The sequence below is a fragment of the Rhinatrema bivittatum genome, chromosome 2, assembly GCF_901001135.1.
Source record: "Rhinatrema bivittatum chromosome 2, aRhiBiv1.1, whole genome shotgun sequence".
Taxonomy (NCBI): Eukaryota; Metazoa; Chordata; class Amphibia; order Gymnophiona; family Rhinatrematidae; genus Rhinatrema; species Rhinatrema bivittatum.
The window spans coordinates 190,273,608-190,299,895 of record NC_042616.1 but is presented as its reverse complement, the minus strand read 5'-3'; the positions used below and the strand labels follow the sequence as shown (position 1 = coordinate 190,299,895).

At 44.0% G+C, this 26,288-nt stretch overlaps 1 long non-coding RNA gene across 1 annotated transcript in view; it reads left to right on the top strand.

Moving 5' to 3' along the window:
• Nucleotides 1-19,159, top strand: part of LOC115086073 — a 203,729-nt gene extending 184,570 nt beyond the window's left edge. The window contains exon 3 of the long non-coding RNA XR_003855057.1: nucleotides 19,010-19,159. This is a non-coding gene — a long non-coding RNA (uncharacterized LOC115086073). The remainder of the gene's footprint in view (nucleotides 1-19,009) is intronic.
• Nucleotides 19,160-26,288: the final 7,129 nt, after the last annotated feature.

Sequence of the window (26,288 nt, the reverse complement as noted above, 5' to 3'; positions counted from 1 at the left end):
TGTCCTGCAAAATAGGGTCCTTTTTTTCCTACAAGGTAGATGCCCAAGACAAGGCTCTACAATGCAGATAGGAAAGGATGTAGGTAGTCTTAGAGAGACTGATAGGAAATAAAGATGGCTTTAAGGCAAAATGCATGCAGCACTGGTTTAAAAAGCCCCGGGTCTTCTGGATTTCTCCGGAGAAGCAGATAGGAACCGCCAGTGGTACAGCAGTCTTTAAAGTTACCTTTTGTAACTGACCTTCATGGTTGGAAGTTGTGCCTTGAACCATCTGTGGGTGTAGCTGATTAAACGCTGAAGTAAGTTTCTCCAAGGTGTCTTGCTGCTCCATAATGCGCTGGGCCAGGCCTGATATGGCCTGTAAGGCATTAAGTTGTGCCGAATCCATGAAGTTAGCAATCTGTAATTATTTGTGGTAGTTGTGGGTGGATCCTTGGGCCAGTGGCAGATGACCACACCCCCGGGGGAAGATCCCAAGAGGGACCACCGGTCAGGCTCAGAGGTTGGAGACAGATACACACTAGTAGAGATGTGAATCGGAACTGAAATCGGATCCGATTCTGGTTCCGATTCACATCTATAGAGATGTGAATCGGAACTGAAATCGGATCCGATTCTGGTTCCGATTCACATCTCTACACACTAGTTCTTTTATTAAACAGTATATAGATCCACCAGAGGTGGCAGTAGTGAGCTGGAAGCGCCTGGCTGAGCTGTATTCCCTCAGATACTGGAATAGCGATCCCAGGATGGCTGAGCTGTAGAGAAACTAAATATAGTGAGTAGGCAGGGTATGCAGAGTTCCGGTACCGAACCTTGATAGTAACACTCACACAATAGTCTCATAGAAGTAGCCCAGGTGTTGGAAAGAGTTAGGCCCTCAAGGAGCGAGTACCTGGTTCCAGGGAAAGCTCTGAGAGAGAGATGGTGACTCACTGGTGTAGTAGGCAGCGATGACTTCCAGGCAGAAGAGGTATTCAGCAACCAGTCCGGGAACAAGGGCCCTCGAGGAGCGAGTACCGGTTCCAGACTGTGACCTGAAAAACAAAGTGAGAGCGAGGCCCCCGAGGAGCGGGTAACCCTGGTAAGTCCGAGGAGGCAGAGTAGCTTAGGTAGAGTAACCCCTATCCTTATCCTTGCTAACTCGATTAGTTAGCGATTTCAGAGACCTTATATATCCGGTATGGATTACATCATCTCAGGGGGATGCCCCTGAGGTTCGCGCCACTGCTGGTACATCAGATGGGGCCGCACCACGCGCATGCCCTTAGGCCCTTGTGAATCATGGTGGATTGCAGCGTCGAGCTGCTCCGGGGACGCCGGAGGGAGTCGGCAGAATGACGCCATGGCAGCCAACCTTCCACTTGAGCAAGAGGGAGTCGCCAAGGAGGTAAGGAGGGCGGAGTGGAGATGTCGGGCAGCGACGGTCGCAACAGTGCCGAAATGATAGGAAAACCCATGAAATTTCATGTGGTTTTCTTATCGCTTTGGGGGGGGGGGGGAAGAAAGGGTGCATACAAAAAAACCCCAAACCCACCCCAACCCTTCAAATTTAATTAATTGCAACCCCCTGTGCCATTTAATTAATTGCAACCCCCCGTGCCATTTTTTAAGATGACGCCGGTTGTCCATTGTTCCTACCATGTGACAAAGGCCGGCCAATGGCACCGATAGCCCCTGTCACATGGTAAGGGCAAAGGGCCACCAGCGCCATTTTGTTTACTGGCTCCCGGGACCCCCCCTGGACCACCAGGTACTTTAGGCAAGTTTTTTGGGGGGCGTTGGGAGGGTGGAGGGTTGTAATTTATTAAATCTGAAGCGTTGGGTGGTTTGGGGCTTTTTTCGGTTCAGGACAGCCGAAAAAAAAAAATCGGCCCGAACCGCGGGAAACTAAATTTCCAGCAGCGGGCCGAATCACATCTCTACATAATAGTGGCTTGAAGACACTATGGTACCAAAAAATGGGCAAATGGCATCAACAACAGTTTTATATACACTGTAACGCAGCTAAAGAGGGGCAAAGGGCACTAATAACGGTGTTAAATACACCCCAAGATATCAAAAGAGGGGCAATGCAATACCAACAGTGGAATGAATATCCCAAGGCATGCCAAGACAGTGAGAGGGCAAAGTGGGCCACACAGAGGCATGAATACCCTAAGGCTCATGAAAGGGACAAAACAGCATCAACAGTAGCATGAACAGCCCAGACTTAGAGAGAAGGCTATAGAAGGACGTTAGGGGAGTCCATCATTACAATATACTAAGTAGTGTGAACTCATGCGCATTCAGCAGATAGTCACTTTTGCACACAATGGCATCAACATTCCAGAGTTTTTAGAGAGGAGTAAGGCAGGAAGCACAGTGTTCAGGACCGTAAGGCATAGAGTGCGAGGTAAAACTTTGGCCATGACGAGGTCACTGAAGGCTTTGACGATGACAAGAGGAGTTTCTGTGGAATGTAGAGGGTAAAGATCAGACTGGAGAGAATCCAGAATGACTTGAGATCAAAAAAAGTAAAGACAGCGGAGGTGAATGACATATTCAAACAGTTTGAATTCAAAAGGGAGGAGGGATATGGAATGATAGCAGGGCAGGAAGGGTCCAGTGAAGGTTTTTTGAGGAGCGGTGTAATCAAAAATATTTGTAGTGGCAAGTGATAAAGTTGAGGAAGAGACAGCTGGAAGAGATGATTGCAGGGAACATAGAACTGAGAACCTGGGTAGAAATGGGGTCAGAGGTACGAGTAGTGAGTTTGGAGGAGGAAAGAAGATGAACAGTTATTCCTCTGTAATTTCAGAAAATAGATAAAGTGTGGTAGGGGTCAAAGAAAGTGGAGGTGAATGAAGCAGGAGTGGAAGAATCAGTCTGTTGAAGAATTTACCATTAATATTGGAAGATGTCAGCCATAGCATGGGCAGAGAGTGAAGAGAGATAGGAGATAGAGGCAGTTTGAGGAGGGCCATGAGGGTGGCAAGATAGCAGGGTTTGGGAACAAGAGTGTTTGTCAGATGATCATAATAATCTTGCTTGGCAAGTAAAACAGCAGATTGGAAGGCGTCAACATTATAGAACTCTGTGGAGCTTAATTAACCAGGGTACCAGTGGCAAAATTCCTTGATCATGCTTTGTGCAGTCAGGAGACATGCATGCAAGTTTGTTGTTGAAAGTAGATTTGTAGTCAATGTAATGTGCATCATATCAAGAAATGCAAATGTTTTAAATGTGTGCAAGTATAAACTTTGGAGTTAGCAAGTCATATCATAAACATATTTAATTTTAATGGATGAGAAATCCGAATATTAAAGACACAGGCTTAAGGTTCTCATGTTATTCATGAATCAAACAACACTGCAGGCGCAGCACTTTCAAGAATTCCTTGCCTTCTGTTTATGCAGTAGATGCGATAAAATTATCTGCTCTAATATTTATTCATGTGTTGTATCTATTGCTTGGGGCTCTACCACACCATTAAAGGGTAGCAATTACCGTGATAAGAAATTATGGGTTCTTCGGCAGCTCCCTCACCTGCCTTCCTCTCCTTTTGTCCCTCAATAACTGACTCTCCCTCATTAGCCCAGCAGTATCATAAACCTTACTGCCTTGTTTAATGTGTAGGTTCCTATTCTTTAAATCTTTAAGAGAAAATTCCAAATGAAGACATTTACATAGGGCCACTTCCAACTGTTTTTCTATTCCACAAGGATGCTGTGCAAAAAAATCTCCAAAGAAAGTAAGCGTGTGTATGAAGAGCTGTGCCATTATGCTCAGAATGTTTTGTTGTTTTTGATTCAGTTCCTTTCTGAGTTCCTGAGCTCTCTATATCCTTCTTGTTCAGTGATGGTGATGCTCCTGGCCAATTTATGCTAATGATGTCCAGTTATCATTTCCTGTGGAGGACAATCTGTCGAGCTCACTGAATAGAATTAATAGGTGGATAAAAAGGATTTTGGAGTTGTTTGATTCCCAAAAACTTTTAGTGAACATCAACAAAACAGAATGGATGTGTATAAGGAAAGAGGCTCCCTAAGGAATTAAGCAATTTGAGAATAGGAGATGCAATTATTCCGAGAAGTCAGAAAGTTAGGATTTGGGGGGTAGTAATAGATAAGGATATGACCATGGATTTTCACATATCTTCCATAGTTCAGAGAGTATGGTTTCGACTTTTTTAGAGACACCGGTCTTTAGACAGGTGGCACAGGCTTTAGTTTGTCCAAACTAGATTATTGTAATATAGTCCAGTGGGTCTCTCCAAAAAAAAAAAGGGTGGGGGTCTTATTCTTGCAGCAAAAAAAGAACTAAACCTAACCCTGCACACTGTCTCCTCCACACATAAATTTGAAATAGGGCTTTTTAAATCCCCACAACTCCAAGTCTGCCTAGCCTATATACCCCCTGGTCTCCTGGAAAAAAAAACACTCCCCTATCATTGAATTCATTGCAAAAAAACATCCACATCAATACTCCTGCCATCATTCTAGGGGATTTCAACATCCATGTTGATGTCATTTCATCCTCCCCATCTGTGAAACCTTCCTATTCTCCCTCAAAGCAATGGGCCTCAACCAAATCCTAACAAACCCCACACATAAAGCTGGTCACACCCTTGACCTCATATTCATTAACAATTCCATCTCTTCTACCTCCATCTACACTCCCATAACCTGGTCTGACCACCACCTTATACAGACAACACTCTCTTTGCAATATACAACTCCACAAAAGCATGCTGCATGTAACATAGTCCACTATCGTAAACCATGCTCTAAAGATGACCTCACTGCCACACTCAATAATGACCTACACAAACTAGACCTGTCTGATACCAATACTGCCATCTCATCATGGAACTCTATTACAAATAATATCTCCAACCAAATCTGTCTATTACTCTCCAAAAATTTCAACTCCCTCCACCCCCGCCAAAACACCCTGGTACACCTCAGAATTAAAGACTATCAAACGTACCCTTAGAAAATTAGAAAAAGTCTGACGTAAAAACCCTTCACCCACAAACCTAGCAAACTACAAATCTGCCCTGAATAACTATCATAAACAAACCCTTAAAACAAAAAGAGATTTCCATGCAAAAAAAGCCATGACTTACAATTCAATTCCAATGCCCTCTTTAGCTTTGTCCATAAAATGACCAAAATTGACCCTCCTTCCACTCCCGATTTAGATACCAAAAATAAAAGTAATGAACTCGCTCAATTCTTTCATGACAAAATAGCAAAGACCATGACACGATTCACTACCACCCACCTCCCTACCAAAACTATATCACTCAACCCAAATATATCTTTCAATACTTTTGATATCACAGCCACCTCCGAAATTGAATCCCTTCTTAAGAAAATCAAACCTGCCACACACCCCACTGACACCATCCCCACTAAACTACTCCTGACCGTCCCGGAAGTAATTGCTCCCACCTTAGCCAAAATTATTAACTCCTCTCTCACACAAGGTGAAGTTCCTTCCATCCTTAAACAAGTCATCATTAAACCCATTCTAAAAAAACCCAACTCCGATCCCAATATACTGGCCAACTACCGCCCCATATTCAACCTCCCCTTTCTAGCAAAAATCCTTGAAAAAATTGTCAACATACAACTTACTGACTTCCTTGAAAAATACAATATTCTCTCTCCTAACCAATTTGGCTTTCGCAAACACTGCAATACTGAAACCCTGCTGCTTGCACTCTCAGACTCGCTACTCACTGGATTGGACAAAGGACACTCCTATCTACTGGCAATGCTTGATATCTCAGCTGCTTTTGACACCATAAACCATAATGTCCTTATTAGGGATGTGAATCATTTTTGAACGATTAAAATTATCGTCAGATAATTTTAAAATCGTCCTAAATCGTCAGAGTGCACGATACAATACAAATGCCCCCCGATTTATCGTCATAAATCATCCTAAATCGTTAAATAGGGCACAGGAATTATTTGGGGGAGGACGGGAAAACCGGCACACCAAAACAACCCCTAAACCCACCCCGACCTTTTCAAAATGTTAAATTACCTGGTGGTCCAATGGGGGGGGTCCCGGCGCGATCTCCCACTCTCGGGCCATCGGCGCCATTTTGGCTGCCACTAATTAAAATGGCGCCGATGGCCTGATAAAAAAAACCCCACCCGACCCTTTAAATTGACCCCCCTTAGCCTCCCCCACACTCCCGACCCCCCAAAAACCTTTTAACATTACCTGGTGGTCCAGGGGGGCCTCGGGGGACAATTTCCCATTCCCAGGCATCAGCTGCACTAAAAGAAAATGGCGCCGATGCCCCTTTGCCCTTACTATGTGACAGGGTATCCGTGCCATTGGCCGGCCCCTGTCACATGGTAGGAGCACTGGATGGCCGATGGCCTATTATATAATAGGGGCTGATGAATAATGATGGCCGGTGCCATCTTTAAAGATGGCGCCGGCCATCCAGTGCTCCTGGATTTAGATTGTAAGCCCTCTGGGGATAGAGAAATTCCTACAGTACCTGTATGGAAACCGATGTGATATCCCGATTGAGATCGAATGTCGGTATATAAAAATAATAAATAAATAAATAAATGTCAAGTGATGGGAGCTTTTTTGGTGGTTCCCACCATGAAGATGGTATGGAGACAGTTAGTGAGATCCTGTGCTTTTTTGGTAGTGGATCCAAAACTTTGGTATGATTTACCAATTTCACTTTGCTGTGAGGAACATTATTTGAGATTCAGAAAACAAGTAAAGACATAGTTGTTTCCAGGTGAGAGTGTATTTGTATAAATTCTTTTAAAGTATCATAGTTCTTATCTAAACCATGTAGGGTGAGGGAACAGTAGCAGAATATATTTTATTGTATTGAATTTTATGTTTGGTGTTATAGTGCTTACTTATTTTACTGATGTATGTATGGTTTTATTGTTTTAAACTGCTTTGATTGAACTTGTAGTCAGAAGGTGATATATACAGTATAAGAATTTTAAATAAATAAATACATAAAAAAAAGCTAACTCCTCACTTCAGAAGATCTTCTGTACTCATTCCATGTTTTCTTCAAGTCTCTGTTTTGGCCTCTACCACCTCCACTGGAAGTCTGTTCAATTTATTCACCACCCTTTATGTGAAGCAATATTTCACTATACCACTCCTGAGTCTGTCCTCATTTGACCTCATATCATCAACATCAACATCATCTTCATCATCATTTTTTATTTAAAACCAACTTTCCTTTTTTTTAAATGCCCAAGTCAAGCTCATAACAATGGTAAAACAGAAATATCACAGCAGTAAAATCAAATAAAAATAACAGCAGCATCCCCATATCTCAATATGCAATAATAAAGCAAAACTAAACAAAAAAACATAACAATTTAAAATCTGTAGCACTAAACTACGGTACTTTAAAATGGCATCTGAAAAGATGACCCATCAATTTATGTTAAATGAAATTATCCAATGGTATGAAACTACTGTGTCACAAGAAACAGAATAAAGTAAAAGAGGAAACAATAACAGTATATATCACTAGTCTGAGATCACAAACCTATTATGACATTTAAGGCTGGATTTTCCATTCTCGCAGAGAATGGTGAATCCCAGCATTAATGGGGGGTGGGGGGTGAGGGGGACAGGCCTGCGAAAGCCGGCAGCGATCTCACCACTGCAGTGTTATTGCTTCCGGCTTTCACACCCAATAATGCCACTGTGAAAGGTGGTGCTATTGGGCGCACTACTGGCGATGATAATGGTCCTTACCTTATCGCCGCCAGTGAAAATAACCGAATAAAGAAGAAAAAGGGAAAGAACTGCCTCAAGAAGAAGAAAATGCATTGGATTTGACTCAGATTTTGGAAATGTCCACTGAAACAGAAATTAAGAGAAGAATGACCTTATTTCTTCAATGTACTTTTCCTTCAGATAGGGATCTTATTTTAAAAAGATATATGAGAAATAGAGAGGTAGTATATTATGGGAGCAAAATCTGGATATACCCGGATATATCTCGAATGAGACAAGAGAGACGTAAGAAATTTTTGGCATTCAGGTCTGATGTTGTGCCCAAGGGCTCCAGTTTTAGTCTGAGGTATCCCAGCAATTGTGTAATTAAACATTTAAATGCGAAATATATTTTCTTTGAACCCGCCCAATTACAGAGGTTTCTTGAGCCCAGTAACCCCCAGAACCTGTAGCTATCGTAGCTAATATAGAAGTTTCTGTTGCATTCTCACGACGGTCAATATGCTTTTTCAAATTATGTAAAAATTTCTTGTAAACCGCCATGTTTAAAGTCTCCCCCAATTTCTTGGAATAGTAGAAAAAAAAATGTTATGAATGACTGAGTAAGAGATGAAAAGTCTTATTACTTAAATTTATATGATGGATGTTATTCTATGTATTGTATTATATTTGCTGGAAGTGAATATTGAAAACTAATAAATATTAAATTAAAAAAAAAAAAAAAAGATAACACCTTGTCTGCCTTCTCGCCACCACAACTCCTCTCCTCTCTGCTCTGACTCCGTCCCCAGCAAGCTATCGCATGCGTGAGATAGGCTTATAAAATGACCCCTTTAGTGCATTTGGTGCCAATTTTCAGATTGGCGGCAATAACAGTGCTTACCTTATCGCCACCAGCAAAGATAGTGCCACGACCGCCTCCTTGCCGCCCTGACTCCTCCCCGCCCCGGCAAGCTATCGCAAACAAAAAGTCCCTTTTCACGTGTGATAGGCTTAGAAAATGACCCCCTAAATTATTGGGGAGACTACTTTTTATAGGATGCCATTGAAGAGATATCAGTGGACTTGACTTCAGAGAGAAAGCACAAAGATAAGTGTTTTAACTGCATAACAAAAATCTGATTTAAAAAAGTAACATTCCTAAGACTGATGATTATAGAGAAGGCAAATGAAGTTCTATCAGACCAGTAGTGCCTAATATGAATGTCTTTCTACATTGTTAATTGACCTTTCTATATAAGGGGTTAATATATTGTTTATTGGAAAAATAAAACTAGCCATACATGCCATCATAGCAACAAGGACAAACATTTTCCTTAACTAGCAATACATATTATACTACGTTTATAAGACATTCAGTAAAACCCTCAACTGTAGTCCTAGACTACAGCCCAGTAAACGTTTTTTGAAAGAAACAGGTTTTCAGTGCTTTCCTACATGACAGTCGGTCCTTAGAGGAAAGAACCTCTCTAGGAAGCTGGTTCCATAATGTAGGAGCAACCAAAGGAAAGGACCTGTTCCTGGTGCCTGAATAATCTAAACTCTGATGGTGCAAGAATTTTCAATAAATAGCATTGTGCTACTGGAGGTTGGCATGTGGGCCTTTATTGCAATAATTTTTCATTTAAATAGACATATTTATAATCTTAAAAATTAAAAGTAGAATCTTAAATAGGAAATGGCATTTTAGTGAAAGCCAATGCAGAGATTTAAAAACATACATCACACTTTCTTCAACTTGTCCACTGGAGAAAATCACACATTAAAAACATTGGCTAATAATACAGACATTGTCATTAAGCCGGCAGACAAGGGGGGAGCAGTAGTCATTATGAATTACAGCGACTATCAGACAGAGATTCTTCACCAATTGGGAGATCAAGTTTATTACAAGTTACTTCAATCTGACCCCACTCCAATGTTACAAATCAAAATTCAACAGCTATTGCAGCAGGTACAAGCGGATGGTTTTTTAACCACCAAAAAATATAATTTCTTGAATGTCACTTTTCCACGCACTCCGGTCATATATGGGGTTCCTAAAATTCATAAAACACTACATAAGTACCCATGTGGACCCATTGTCTCAGCTAATGGATCCATTTAGGAACCATTAGCAAAATTTGTTGATCTGTTTCTTCAACCAGTTGTACGGAATACTACATCTTACATACAAGATACATCAGACATGTTAAAGAAACTTGCACTTCTAGACCGAGTATCAGAGGAAGCCTTTCTAGTCAGTCTGGATATAGAGGTGTTATACACCAATGTACCTCAAATGGAAGCTTTAGATCTAGTTAAGAAAATCTTATCACAAAGAGATAGACCATAGCATATTCCATCTGAATTCCTGGCATCTCTCACAGAGCTGATTTTGTTTAATAACTTTCTTTCCAACGAACAAACATTTTATTTACAAATCCATGGTGTAGCCATGGGATCTCCCAAAGCCCCAGATGTGGCAAATCTTTTTGAAACCAAATTTGAAGTAAACAAGGTCTACAAGTCTCCATTTTTTCAACATGTCATGCAGTGGTCACGCTACATAGATGACATATTTTTCATGCGATGGAGAAGGTACAGAGAAGGGCTACCAAAATGATAAGGGGAATGGAACAGCTCCCCTATGAGAAAAGACTAAAGAGGTTAGGACTTTTCAGCTTGGAGAAGAGATGGCTGAGGGGGGATATGATAGAGATGTTTAAAATCATGAGAGGTCTAGAACGGGTAGATGTGAATCGGTTATTTACTCTTTCGGATAGTAGAAAGACTAGGGGCACTCCATGAAGTTAGCATGGGGCACATTTAAAACTAATCGGAGAAAGTTCTTTTTTACTCAACGCACAATTAAACTCTGGAATTTGTTGCCAGAGGATGTGGTTAGTGCAGTTAGTATAGCTGTGTTTAAAAAAGGATTGGATAAGTTCTTGGAGGAGAAGTCCATTACCTGCTATTAAGTTCACTTAGAGAATAGCCACTGCCATTAGCAATGGTAACATGGAATAGACTTAGTTTTTGGGTACTTGACAGGTTCTTATGGCCTGGATTGGCCACTGTTGGAAACAGGATGCTGGGCTTGATGGACCCTTGGTCTGACCCAGTATGGCATTTTCTTATGTTCTTATGTTCTTATATGGACCCATATAGAAGAACAGTTGATGGCTTTCCATACATGGTTAAATCAAGCTAACCCTCATCTGAGATTCACTCTCACTTACCATCAAGAACATTTATCATTTCTGGATAGCTAAATCAGCAAAAATACACATGGTATCAGAACTACTCTTTACAGGAAAACCACAGATAGAAACAACTTTCTTCAATTTGAGAGTCATCTCTCCCATCACTTTAAGGAAGGCTTACCCATAGGCCAATTCTTCCGCATCCATATGATTTGTTATGACAGTAAAGAGTTCCATGATCAAGTATCCTTATTAGGAGAAAGATTTCGTGAAAGAGGTTATCCTAAGCACGTGATTCATCAAGCATATAAAAGGGCAACGTACTCCGATAGAGAACAATTGCTACAATATAGAAAAAAGACTTTGGTTCCCAATTTAATTTGTGTTTTACAGCATACTGAACTGACTCAACAATTCAGGAAAGTGATTTCAAGTACTGGCACGTTCTAAGCCCACATTCCATTTTCCAGGATCCACCCTTATTCTCCTATACAAGGGGTACAAACGTCAAACAGCATGTGGTGAGAGCAGCCCCTTCGTCAAGGTCACCTCCTACATCAGTAGGACAATTCCCATGTGGCAATTGTACCTTCTGTGCATCAGCACACAAGGGCACAGAATGGCAGGACCCAAATAGTGGCATCAAAATAATTAGCAAACATGATGTTAATTGCAACACAGACTATGTGTTCTATGCCCTTCAATGTCCATGTCAGAAGATATATGTTGGTCACACAAAGCGTAAGATCCACATGCACCTCACAGAACATCAAAGTCATATTAATAATAAAGACACTAAAGCGCCAACAGTGCAGCATTGTATAAATGAAGGACAGATTTTCGAGGACTTTAAATGGATTATTTTGGAGCATATTCCTTCATCTTGGCGAGGAGGAGATAGAGCATATATACTGAATCTTAAAGAGAATCAATGGATTTACCGTTTACGATCTGTTGAACCAACTGGTCTCAACGAAAAAATAGAGTGGTATTCCTTCATATAAGAGATATGAGTTTCCCCAAGTTCAGCACTTTTTATCTCATGGCTTCCACCAGACGCGTCATATACCCTTAATAGGTATAATCTAGCATACATCATTTCCGGCTATCAATCTGCTCAGCCGGGGGATTTCCCTTTAAAAATGGCGGCCAGAGAGCGGCCATTTGTCAGTAACGGGTACACATTCTAGCAGGCAGTTTGCAGCACCGCATATGTAAGTACAACACTTGTTTTGTGTTTTAAACACTCTTAGAATTCCACAAAATCTTCTGCTCATATCATTCTCAATGTGTTGCAGCATGTACAGATGTTTGAACGTGTTAGTTAATTGACCGCACTACTAAGCAAGTAAGTGTTCTTTCCACTTTTGATGACATCTTTAATTCTTATGCTACATTGCACTTTAAGGGGCACTCTTTACTTTGTCACATAGACTGGTGTACCACAAGTTTATACATGTAAAAGCCGAGTCACCCTGAAGAAGGAGTGGTTTACTCCGAAACATTGCAGTGTCAGATGGACTATGGACTATCATTGTATCGTGGACTGTTTCTCAGATAAGTGCACCTGATAGCTTCTATATGAAGAATCTATGAACTTTACATACAAGTGACCAATGATTATGAAGCCCAAGCGCTATACAGGGCTTCACCTATAAAAGCCATAAGCAGCAAGTGGATTATATGATGGTCACTGTATTTGAGACAAGTTCCCCTTTTCACAGCTGAATTCATAATTCATTGTATGGTTCATTTTTTCATGCTATTTTTGGGTATTGATTTATTAGAGGTTTAAAAACTGGCATAGTTCTTTCATTGCACCCAGGTTTAGTAATCAGCTGAGCTGCTGAATTTTGAACCAGTTATAATTTATGTATCACTCATATAAGTAAACTTATATAAAGAGAGATTTTGTATTGTCCTGAGTTGTAATTTTAAGATAATAAATATAAATACATAAACATCTGAAGCAATATGTATAGATATATCTACTGTATATAGATACATAATATCTATATCTATATTTTTGTTATCTGTAAACCGATGTGACATCATTGATCTAATGTCGGTATATAAAAATGAATAAATAAATATAGATAAAGATATGCAACATATGTGTGTGTATGTGTCTGTCGCAAAAGTCTTATCTCTAAGGAAAGGATATAACTGCTTAATCGTAAATAAGAGACAACCTGAACCTGGTTTTCAGATGTTAGCTGTGGGGTAGATTTTAAAAAACTGCGCGTTCGCGTACTTTTGTTGGCGCACCAGGAGCCAACAAAAATACGCTGGATTTTATAAGATACGCGCGTATCCTATAAAATTCTGGATCAACGTGCGCAAGGCTGCCGATTTTGGGCAGCCGGCGCGCACCGAGCCGCGCAGCCTGCCTCCGTTCCCTCCGAGGACGCTCCGAAATCGGAGCGGCCTCGGAGGGAACTCTCTTTCACCCTCCCCTCACCTTCCCCTCCCTTCCTCTATCTAACCCACCCCCCCCGGCCCTATCTAAACCCCCCCCTACCTTTGTCCACGGATTTACGCCTCCCGGAGGGAGACGTAAATCCACGCGCGCCGAGACGCGACCCAGGGGCGGTTCCAGAGGGCGCGACCACGCCCCCGGACCGCCCCGGGCCGAAACCACACCCCCGGGCCCGCCCCTGAAACACCGCGGCCCGCCCCCAAAACGCCGCGTCGATCGGCCCCACCCTCGACACGCCCCCGACACGCCCCAGACAAAAAACCCCGGGACTTACGCGAGTCCAGGGGCTCTGCGCGCGCCGGCAGGCCTATGGAAAATAGGCGCGCCGGCGCGCAAGGCCCTGCTCGCGTAAATCCGGGCGGATTTACGCGAGCAGGGCTTTTAAAATCCGCCCCTGTGGATCTAATAGTTCCCCCAAGGCTTCTAACATGTTCAGTAAAGAAAACTCGTATCGCATCTATGACTTTTCTTACCAATCAAACCTATAACCGGTTATTCTAAAATGTCCTTTCTACAAAAATATATTTGCTGCTTGTGCATTATTTATATCTTTTAATTATTTTAATGTTTCCCTTTCCCATCTTTCTCTTCTAAGGTGTCCAAATTTAGGTCCTTATGTTTCATTTCTTAAGGTTTATGGCATTAGTGCTCAAACCGGTCCCTGGGGTCTCACCCCAGCCAGTCAGGTTTCAGGATACCTTGAATGAATATGATGAGATTTATTTGCATGAATTACCTTCTATGTATGCAAATATATCTCATGCATATTCATCAGGGGAATCCTGAAACCCGACTGGTTGGGGTGGGAGGAATGAGGGCTGGTTTGAGCACCCCCGGTTTATGGTACAGTTTCTGCACTATTTTGGTAGCTCTTCTCTGGACTCCAGAATTGGATACTGTATTCTAGATGATGTCTTACCCTTGACTTATACAAAGGCATAATCACTTCCTTTTCTCATACTGTACCTCACCTATGAACTCTTTACTTCTAGCCTTCTTCACTGCCCTGTCAAACTGATTTTCTATATTAAGATCTGTGAGGGCAAAAACAGTGGTGGGACTTAAAGCAAGGGCCTGACCACTCAGAGGGCCACTGGTTTGTCTTCTGCCTGCATGATCAATGCAGAAACTCTTTAGTTCTGCTTGTTAACTGGCTGGCCAGTGGCATATGTTATGTCCTCTGAGCCATGGGTAGAAATTGTAGAATGTAAACAAACACAACTAAAGAGTTTCTGCTCTGAATATTCTAGCAGAGATAGAGACCCCACCCCCCAATGAAGCAGATTGATCCTTGGGTCTTAGAAAAAAGATTACTGGGGACAAGGAAGTTTTTCTTGGCACCTTGAGAACTGTGAGCCATATGATGGGTCCAGGCCAGAGTGATCTGTAAACTTCTAGGTGGAAATAAGTTGTGTGCAAGCTTAGTAAAAGTGAAGAAAAGAGATGCACTGTCTGTTAAACCTGAAGTGCATGACTAAAACTCTATGTTGAGCTAAGAGGACCTATGTGTATTCTCTTCAGGTTTCCTACATGACAAGATCATCAGATATGATCACATTAATGAAGGCTATAAGCGATAACCTTATTTTTTTTTTCATTCCAGAAAATAACACAACAACCCCCCTAAATCCCCTCCTCCCCAATAATTTGAAATTAGTATCAAAAACAAATGTTACCACTGGTTTAAAATGGTGTATCCTCTAGGAGTTGTAATCTGTTTTGAAGTACCTGAAAAAGCAGAAGATAAATCAAATAAATAAATAAAACTAGGCAGCCTGTGGAAGGATTTGGAGGGAGATTCTTCTTTCATGCTTTCTAGAGAATCATGTTGCGCCCGTCGGTCACAGGCGGCTGCGACCTTTGCTGCTCACCTCCTTTCTCTATGCAGCTCCGAGTCTGGGAAGAATGGCGGCCTCTACTTCCACACGCCGACCCTCATGGCATGCCTGGGATGGCATGGGTGCTCCCAGAAGCCATCTTACATTCAGGGTTACCTAAGGCATACTTGCGCCTGTCCCCTTCTTGAACGTATCATGGTGGAAACCTCGGGGGCGTCCCCACCGCATAACATCATTCGCCTACCATACTTAAACTCAGCTGACTTCTTGGAAAACGAGTTAGCAAGGAATCTCGTCCTGCTAGTTCTGCCTCTCTGGGACTTCGCCTCACTGACTTCTGGGTGACCTAGTTACCCGCTCCCCGGGGGCCTTACCGCGCTCAGAGCTATCCGCTCCTCGGAGAGCCATTCTCTGTCTCTCTCTAATTCAGTGAGTTCCTGCATCGTTCTCAGACGACTCCAGCTGTCTGGTTCCAGTCATCCTTGGTGCCTGTTCTCCATCTGCTTCTACAGTACCGGTGTGAGTACACTACTTTCGTGGCACTGATTCTCGGGTTACCCCACTTGCTAGCCACTACCGGATCCCTTTTGTCTTATGCAACTATACCAGTGGCTTCCAGCCTACCCCGCACTGAGGACCACTACCGGGCTTGCCAGCACAAGCTAAGCCTAGAGAAGGTATTCACTGGACCACTCCACGCTGCGGATTATTACTGGACTGACCAGCTACAATACTGACTCTTTTGCTTCGCTCTTTAGATCTACATTGCTGTATAATAAAGTTATTTCCTCTGTTGTTCATCTCTGCTGAGACCTTGCCTGTTGTGGTAAGGGCCCACAGGGCTCCTTCCTGTGGGTGGAGTCTTCATTCGCCATGACCCAAGGGCCCACAACTAGTTCAAGACACTCAGAACATAACAGATTGCTAACTCCATGGACCCGGCTCAGTTCTCAACCTTGCAGGTCATTCCTGGCCTGGCCCAACGGATCACTGAGCAACAGAGGTCTCTCGACACGTTGGCTACTGCCTTTAACCAGCTGAATTCCAGACTGAAGGATTCTTCTACTTCCAGCAAGAATGCATCACCCCCGGTGATTACTAGGCAAGCTACAGTTCCTCTACAAGTCCCCACACGATTCACAGGAGACTCCCTGTTGTGTAGGGGCTTCCTCAATCAATGCTGTATGGATTTTTCTCTACAACCAGCTTAATTTCCTACTGCTACTACCAAGATTACTTACATTTTGTCCCTGTTGGATGGGAAAATCCTGGCTTCGGCTTCACCCCTTTGGGAGCGCAATGACCCTATCCTAAATGACTTGCCTGGGTTTCTGGCTCTCTTTAAGTCAGTTTTTGATGACCCCGCTCGCCAGTCTATTGCCCGTTCAGCACTCTTGGATCTACAACAGGGAACCAAACCACTCCTGGACTACATGATCGAATTCAAGACCCTTTCTTCCAAACTCCTGTGTGATTCAGGGAGCCTAAGAGCTTTATTTCTATGAGGACTCAATTCCCGCATAAAAGATTAACTTGCCGCCCGGGAGTTACCTGACACTCTAAGCTCACTGATGAACTTTGCTGGGCAAATTGACCACCGTATACGTGAACACTCTACTGAGGTAAAATCTCAGAAGAAACATGTATCCAGTGGTATCTGTTCACAGAATCTGCCGCCCACTCCAGTCCAGGCTGCACCTAGCCCTGAAGAAGAATATGAACTTATGCAATTAGGCCGTAGTCATCTGACAGTCAAAGAGAGGCGCTTTCATAAAAAGATGGGCTTGTGCATGTATTGCAGGAAGACCGGCCATGCAGTTCAAACCTGCCCTATCTGTCCGGGAAACACGCAGACCTAGGATCCACTGGAGGACTCTTCTTAGGTCTAACTGCTCCTTCTCTTCCCCTGACTCTTCCTGTTTCCATCATCTCTGGTCCTCTCGAATTCGCTACTCAAGCCCTGGTCGACTCGGGTGCAGGTGGGAACTTTATTCTCAAAAGGTTAGATGATCACCTACGACTTCCTACTGAGCCATTACCCACACCGCTTCTCCTCTCGTCCATTCATGGCGAACCCTTGCCTGGAGAAGTTACGATCACCACACAGCCTGTCTGCCTCCACACGGGATCCTTACATACAGAAACCATCACATTCCTGGTTCTCGAAAAGGCCATCCACCCTGTAGTGCTAGGTATACCCTGGGTACAAGAGCACTCTCCTCAATTTAATTGGACATCTATGGAACTGTCTCAATGGGGTCCTGACTGCCATAACAGATGTCTAAAAAAAATAACTCCACTACCATGTATTGCTACTACATCCACTCCTCCTGGTCTACCACCACAGTACGCATCCTTTCAAGGCGTATTCTCAAAGCAAGCTGCAGATGTGCTTCCACTGCACAGATTCTTGGGTTACCCCGCTTGCGGGCCACTACTGGATCCCTTTTGTCTTGTGCAACTATACCAGCTGCTTCCAGCCTACCCCACACTGCGGACCACTACCGGGAGACATTACCCCAAGTAGATCTGGTAGACTGAGATCATAATTTACATATTCTGGTTTAAGAGTGATTCAATCCTATTTTACAATACATAAAACAAACCCATTTGGGGACACTGATGAGAGAATAGAACCTTATCCCACAAAAAGGAGTGCATTTTAACTCTGAATAGCTACCTGAAGTCCACCACAATATCTGTTCAACTTACTTATTAAAGAATTCTATAGCCTTTTAAGGACTGGGTACTACTTGATGCCTCATGACCTGTACCTGTGTAGCTAACTCAAATTTGCATACATCTTTGTTTGTTTTAGACTGGGTTGCAGATAGGAGACAGGACACAAAATGAGTACAGCATGTAAGAGTAAAATGTTGTTTATTTCTCTCTGGTGACTGCTCATGATGCATTCATCACAGTTCGGTTCAGCTGAAGCCCCAGAAGGGAGTGCAGAAATAGCTTTAATCAGGTACATTAACAGTATTAGCCTACATATATTAAACAACAGCAAAACTTTAAACAGTAAAGAAAAGTTCAACAGGTTCCTCCACGAATGTGAATTTTCTTGCTGCACTCCCAGAGGTAGAGATCTTGACAGTTCTCATGAAGCAGGGACAGCAATTCACCTCCTGCCAGGGAGTACCACCAGAAGAAGGGAGCCTGCTGCTTAGCTAGGACCTTAAGTGCACTCATTAATTAGTGACTGCAGAATCTGCAGCTCTGGCAGTATTTCCCAGAAGCAATTATTTCTTCAGTATAGGCAGAGTTTTACCCTTTCCTGTCTATTCAGAGTGTAAGATTTATACATGCCATTATGGTGTTTTAGTACAGCTTTACAAATCCGTTATATTTGAAGGAAGCATTAGATTGCCTTTACAGACTTAGACATCCCCTTGAATAGTAGCACAATGAAATACCTTTGTAATACCATCTTTCTTTTTTTAAACTACAGTGGGATCAATTTTCTAAGGGTGTAGCTGCCTAAATTTGTGAGTTATGCATCTACATCCTTTCATTTAAAAACTGCCCTGCGCTGAGCCCTTAAATTTAGGGATCTTATTTCACAAGGTGCCTAAATTTAATTGGCTACACATAGGCAGGACAAAGGGTGGGACTAAGTTGGGAAAGCGATAGGGATGTTCATATATTTAAAAAGAATGGCCAAGCTGAAATGAATATATCCCATTTGTTGGCCCTCGAAAATGAATGAGTACGTCCCATGAATGAAACATATGTTATTATTGTCATTTGTTTTTGTTTTCCCATAGAAAAGCATTGGCTGCATTGTAAAGAATAGAGCCTGCCTGTCTGAGGCTCAGGCTAGTCATGTGGGAGTCTCCATAGCGAGCAGCCCTAATGCCTATGGCTCATGTGTGAGGTCACACAATGACCGGGATCTGTTGTCAAGGAAACGAGACTGACAAAGTAAGGCAATGTATCAAAGTGAAGCATTTTCAGTGAATCACTGCTCTGTCTATTCTTCTTATAGTATGTGCAGACTGTTTCAGCTTGCATTTCAATTTGTGTTCCATTGGAGACACTTGCTTCTGCTCTTAGCTTTGAATTGAGCTCTGTGTATTACACTGAGAGCTCTGAATCAACAATGCACTTTTGTGCAAGACTGGAAACATTCGATCCTTTCTAATCCTTTTGACAGCTGTCACGTTATGTTCATTTGCACAGGTTTTTAATTTTTATTTAACATTCACCATCACTGCCAGAGCCCAAGAGGAAGGTTTGTGTTTTCCAGCCCCCTTCTACCCTCCTAAGTAAAGGCAGGCTGCTGGCTGCAGTGATTTACTTTAATTTTAAACCTGTTGCTGTGAACCAGTGTAGTGCCAGCGCTAGTTGCTAGCTGTGCCACAGTACCGAAGATAGAGAGGCTGTTCTAACTCTCTGTATCTGGGTCTGTGTGTACCAGGCAGAGTCAGTGCATCCAGAAAGAAAGCAGTCTATGCCAGTCACCACCACAGGTACAACCAGACACTTTGTGGATGAATTTTGTTATAGTATTTCGTGTATGGCTGTAACCGTCATGGCTGTGCTACGTACTATGTACGCACATAATTATATTAGAGCATTATAGTTTTCCTTGCTTTTTCTTTGTGAGTGTGTGGGTGCATGCACCATGCAGAGCACTAGTCAGAAGAGCAAAATACTAAAATAATATTTTAGCACATTCTCTCTGTGTGGTGTTTGTTACACACCAAGTGAACATTTTAATCAGTGTCACACACACATCTACTTCATTGAAAATAATAAAGATAAAAACATCTTTTGCCCATCAATTAAATCCCAGTAAGCAGGCACTGTTGTGTGGGAGGAGAGGGAAAGGGCAGGCAGTGGCACTAGCAGCTGCAGGGTACCAGTGCCTTTGGAAGTAGAAGTGCAAGTGGTAAAACCTAAAGCACCAGCAATGCAATCCATTAGTACTGCAGAGGATGTAAAAGCAGTTTTGTCATCATCTTCTGCCGAATGTGAGGAATTTCCCTTTAAAGGATTTACTGAAGCACAGATGGGGGAGGTGTTAGCTGTGGGGCCGATGCAATAAAGGCGTGTAGAAAGCAGGCACTGAACAGTCAGCGCCCGCTCTCTTAACGTGCGCATGGTGCCCCAAAGGGGAGGGGGAGCACCATGCAATATTTAAATTAAGGGATTGCGCTAGGAAGGAGGTGCTAGGGTGTGACCTTAGCGCCTCCTTCCTAGCGCAACCTGCCGTGGCTGCTTGTCTGCCAGTAATGAAAATGGCCCCCGAGTTTATCGGCGGCCATTTTCATTACTGGAAGACCACCGAGTTATGGAGACCGATGCACATTTATCTTTTTGCATTGGAAGCGAATGAGTAATAGGCTCATTCACATGCATCTGCATGTGATAAGCGCTATCTCATTCACTCCACATTGGATGCGGGTAAAATAGGTGCTAATCCCCTTATTACATTAGGAGATTGATTAACACCTATTTTACCCACATCTAACAGCTCGTTAAGAGTGTGCTAGGCATATTGCATTGGCCCCTGTATTAGGAGGATTAGTCAGTATCGTGTTAGCCTCCATCTCACTGACAGGAGAGAGAGAGGCAGGAGCTGATTTTGGTGAGGGAGAGCATGACACACTGACAGTGCAGGCACAGAGGATGAGTGAATCCTCTGCCCCAGTTTTTCAGGTTCCATCTATCTCCACCGCCACTTTAGTGCCAGCATCATTCACCCCTATGGATGCAGACAGAAGCAAGGGATCATGAAAGAAATCTGTAATCTGGAGCCATTTTAACATAAGGGAGGACCCACATTTTGTGCATTTTAACTATTGCAAGAAGGACATCAGCTAAAGGAGACAATTGGCCCATGTAAGTAATTCTGGGATGGAGCATCAGCTGAAGAAGTAGCATCCCCTTCAATATGCAGCTGGGGATGCTTCTAGCAGTAGGCAGGGGGCCCCTTCTGCAAGCCAGAGAACCCTATTTGAAAAGGGGATGAGTGTTCCTCAAGCTGCTTCTAATCTTTCAGCTCCTTCTACCAGTCAAGTGGCAGGCCAGCAGCAGCAGTCCCCAGCTATATCTAAGAAGCAACAGCGCACAACGGAGGAAGGTAGTAAGGAAAGGTAGTAAGGAAACGTGGGTCTCAAGAATTTGTTACAGCTGTTAGCGCCAAACTATAAAGTGTCCTGAAGGACCACTTTCAGCAGAAAGGTCATCCCCAGTTTGTTCAAGCATTGCTGTAGTTGCCTGTAGGTGCTGCTGGCAAAGACACAGGGGAATAATATGCATTTCACAAGCAACATCTGGACATCCACAAATGCATCATACTTCTTCCTCTTTCTAACAGCACATTAATGGGACTTGGCTGAGGGGCAGACGGCAGTTCCACAGTGGCCAGAGCAACTGGATGCAGGTGGGCTTTTCTGCACAGTCACCTGGTAGATGGTGCTGTTGTGTCTGTCGGTCTCAGACGGCGTTACCCGACATGCTTCACCTCTATTTCAGCCTTCTCCACCAGCCTCAGGAGAATGGTGTCCGTAGTGTCTCCTTGCCGCACCTCCGGCGTCCTCGGAGTGTCTTTGCCGCAGCGTTCCGCCATGTTGACCCGAGGCCTCCTAGGGCGTGCACGCCTCACGTCTTGTAGCAGTGTTGGCACGAACCTCTGGGGCGTCCCCCTCGAGTGACGTCACTGCTTCCGACTACAAAAGATTTCCCATTTTGCTGACTCTCGCCGAGTTAGCAACAGATTGGATTCATTCCGGTCTGAAGCTGCTCTGCGCTTCTGCTGCTGCTGGAAGCTATCTACACCCTCCTGGGTTCTGCTAACTTGGGTATCCACTCCTCAGGGGCACTTTGCTTATTTCCAGGTGCCTATCCTGAATCCAGGTACTCGCTCCTCAAGGGCCTGTGTGTCTATCCTGGTGCCTGCTACCAATACTTCTACCTGCTGGAACATAACCTATCAGCTACAGAGAGTGAGTATTACTTCTCCCAGTCTGTTCATCTACAGCTCCACGTTGTCTATCTGTATCAGGCCCTACACCACCATTGTGGAACGGGACTCCTCTGCCGAGGATCACAGACTGTTGATACCTATCCTCTCTCTATTGCTTTTTGGGAACTCTATCTACTCAGCTACAAGGGAGTGTGTAATAACATCTGCCAGTCTGTCTCTCCTACAGCGCCTCACTGGATATCTGCCTCGGGGCCTTATACCACCATTGTCGGACAGGTCTCCTCCGCCGAGGATCACAGACTGTTGCTATCTAATCCACTCTCTACTGCCACCTCTGGTGAACCATATAAGCTGCATAATAAAGATATATTCTCTGTGTTTGTGCATCTGAGTCTAGCCTGGTGCTACAGTTCCCTACGGGGCTCCTCCCCGTGAGAGTCATTATCACTGTTGCCCCTAAGAATCCACCAAACACCTCAATATCATAACAGGTGCCCATACATCTGCCAATATTTTAGCAGATATTAGACAAATGCAGGTGGGCTGGCAGTTGACTGAGAGAGCCAGACCTCTTAATTGAGGGTTCTTTGTCACTGACAATGGCTCTAATATGGTAAAGGCAGTATCTGATAGGGGATTTCAGGGACTACGAAGCTTTGCTCACACCTTGCACCTAGCAGTGAAGGAGGCCCTGGAGCTGGGGTCCAGGAACCCAGAGCATGTGAACCTGCATGGTTTACTAGAGAAGTGTAGAAAAATAGCTGGGCATTTCCACCAAAGTGTGAAGGCAGGGGAACTTCTCTGTGAAAAGCAAGAGGAATTAGAGATGCCTCACAAGCATCTCATTCAAGATGTGAGTACCCACTGGAATTCTATCTACATGTTAATGCAGAGGCTAGTGGAGCAGCAGATACCCCTGCATAATCTGTCTTGGGAAATGGAGATAGGTGTGCAGGTTCTCCTAGGGCATCATGATTGGTCAGTGATAAGAGAGTTTGTGAAAATCCTGAAGCCCTTTAAGGATTCGACAGAGGAGTTGAATGCCACAAGTGCCACCTTGGGAGATGTCATCCCTATAGTAAACAAACTGTTAGGAAAGCTGGAGGGCTTTCAACAGGAAGAGGGAATGAGAGCTGAGATGCTGCTTTGTTTGTTGTCCTTGAAAAAGCAGGTGATAGAGTCTAGGGCATTTGATCATAAACCTCATATACATGTTCTCATCCACATCCACATGTGAAAGGGAGGCTTGCTCTGCAAGTCAACAATCTGACACATATGAAGAGTATGCTGACAAAGGAGGTCTGTCGACTAGAGCACCCTATGTTCAGGCAGAGGAGCACCATTATTGCTCAGGCCAGACAATACTGTAAGTCATATCAGCAACCTATCATCGGCTTCTAGCTCTTCCTCTTCCACAGTAAAACAAAAACAATCCTCCGTTTTGTCTCAGGCAATCCTTTGCTTGTGTTGGACATGGGAAGAATGACACAAGCAAAGGAGACATCAACTCAAATCTCAGTGACATGCTATCTCGCAAGAGATCATTGAGGACATGGACACAAATGTGTTGGCATGTTGGTCCCACAAATCCAGCTTCTAGCCAGACCTAGTGAGGGTGGTGCAGTGCTTTCTCTTGCCCACCAACAAGTGTCCACAGTGAAAGAATGTTTTTGATGACAGGGGACATCATAAGCCTTCATCACTCCAGCCTATCACCACACTTGATGGAGAAGCTAGTGTTCCTGAAAATTATTCTTCCTTTGTTTGGGTTTCCTGGTTTGCCATGTGAGTGGAAAGATGAACGAAAGGAATTTGAAGCTCTGCCTGTCTGCCTGCTGTGCCTCAAATACCAGTAATGGGGCTTACATCCAGCATCCAGAAATATTCTTTGACTAACGGACTCAGTCTGCTTTATCTTTACCCTACAACAACATTGTGGCTTGAATCTTCTTCCTTCCTCCTTCTAATCCCCAACAGCAATACATGGGTTTCAATCCTTCTGTTTCCTCCTTACACATCCCCAACAACAAGAATGGGACCTGACTCAGCCTGCTTCATCCTTGCCCTACAACATCACTGTGGCTTCAATCCTCCTGCTTCCTCCTTATATGTCCCCAACAACAAATCAGAGGCTTCACTCCATCTGCTTCCTCTTTACACATTCCCAGCAACAAGCGTGAGACCTGACTCAGCCTGCTTCCTCTTCACACAACCCCAACAGCAACTGTGGGTCCTGACTCAGCCTGTTTCCTCCTTACATATCCCCAACAACAACACTAGGGCTTCACTCCTCCTACTTCCTCCTTACAGGACCCCCAACAAAAACAGTGAAACCTGACTCAGCCTGCTTCTTCTTTATATAACCCCAACAACAATACTGGGGCTTCATTACTCCTGCATCCACTGTACACTTTCCCAACAACAAGATTGGGACCTGACCCAGCTTGCTTGCTCCTTACATGTGCCAAGAACAACACTACCTGACACTACAGGGCTACATCAGCCTTCTACTACCATATCCCAACTCCAACAACACAAGAGATGAGTAGAAGGCAGGAGCTGGCAAGGCAAGGCAGATGACATGGCTGGAGGTGGGGTATAAACTGAGGTCTTGGCTGGCAGCGTGTTTCGGAGGTCAGATAAAAGCAGAGGTCTTGGTAGGCAGCGAATCTCTGAGCTCATGTGCAAGCAGATGTCTTGCCAGGCAGCGAATCTCAGAGGTCAGGTACAAGCAGAGGTCTTGGCAGGCAGAGAATCTCGGAGGTCAGGTACAAGCAGAGGTCTAGCCGGTCAGAAGCAAGAATACAGGAACAGGACTATCAGGAACACAAGCAGGAGCCAAGTAGCCAAGGCGAGGGCTTGCAGGAAGGCCTTGCCTTAAATAGTAATAGTCCAGGGTCAAGAGGGAGGGGCCCTAGCTCCTCCCATAGCGATTCCATTAAATGATACCAGAGGCCGCGCACGCCTAGGAGCATGGGGCACCCCTGCGGAACGGGCACCACCGCATCCAGGCCGAGATGGAGCATCAGCATTGGAGGCCTGGTGTAGGCCTCGCACAGAGGGAGTGTGCAGCCGGGAAGGAGCAGCAGCGTCGGAGGCCTGACAGAGGCCCTGCGCGGAAGGAGCGCATGGCCGGGAAGGAGCAGCTGTGTTAGAGGCCTGACAGGAGCCTGGAGCGGAGAGAGCATGGTGACCGTGGTGCCCCATGGCCACGAGACGTCCGGGCTAGCAAGCAGCAGGCAGCTGCAGCGGTAGGTGGAGGGAGCAGTCTGTGGCCTACAGTGTCCGGTTCCCATAACAGCTATGCCCTTCAACCTACACTTCGGATCCTTTTACCACTCAGTCTTGCTGCCATGTGCAGATTTTACACCTTGGGGTTTTTAACTTCTTTCTGTCTCTGTACCTTCCTGGCATACTCCAGCTCTTACACTTTGAGGACAATCTAGGGTGCTGCAGTGCACCTCTGCTATGCTTTTGAAATCTTGATACCACTTTTTCTGGTTTTTTGGTCTCTTTATTTGTAGTGCCTTAGGGTGCTGATGCCACTTTTGGTGCCACTTTGCCTCTAGTGATGCCATCACGTGTTCATGTCACTATTGCTGGCGTCCTCTTTTTTCACCTTGGGGTGTTCTTCTTCCTCTTGCTGCTTCCTTGTTCCTCTCATGGTTTTAGGGCTGGAAGCTTTTGCCCCTTTGCGGAACCTTAGACTGGCATTATGCTACTTTTGATGCCACTTCGCCACATTCTAACTGCCTTGAAAGTCTTTTCCCCTTCTGATGATTTCTTTTCATAAGTTTAATTAGACTTGATAAGAGAAACACGATTGTGGAGCCCAGAATAGACTGCAATGCTCCCCCATAGATTTTAACGGCAAACAAATTAACTAATGGAATTAGTGATCAAAAAATTTTTTTTTCATTTGGAAACTAATGAAATTAATTTGGGTACCAATGAAACTAATTAACAAACCAAAGCACACTATTCTTCTGCACATCCCTAGAAAACAGGTTAGATTCTTAGCACTGATTCTCAATACATAAGTGCCTAACCTAGGTACACAAATTGAAGTGAATGAATAGCAGGCCTCCTAGATACAGGAAGAGTTTCAGTCT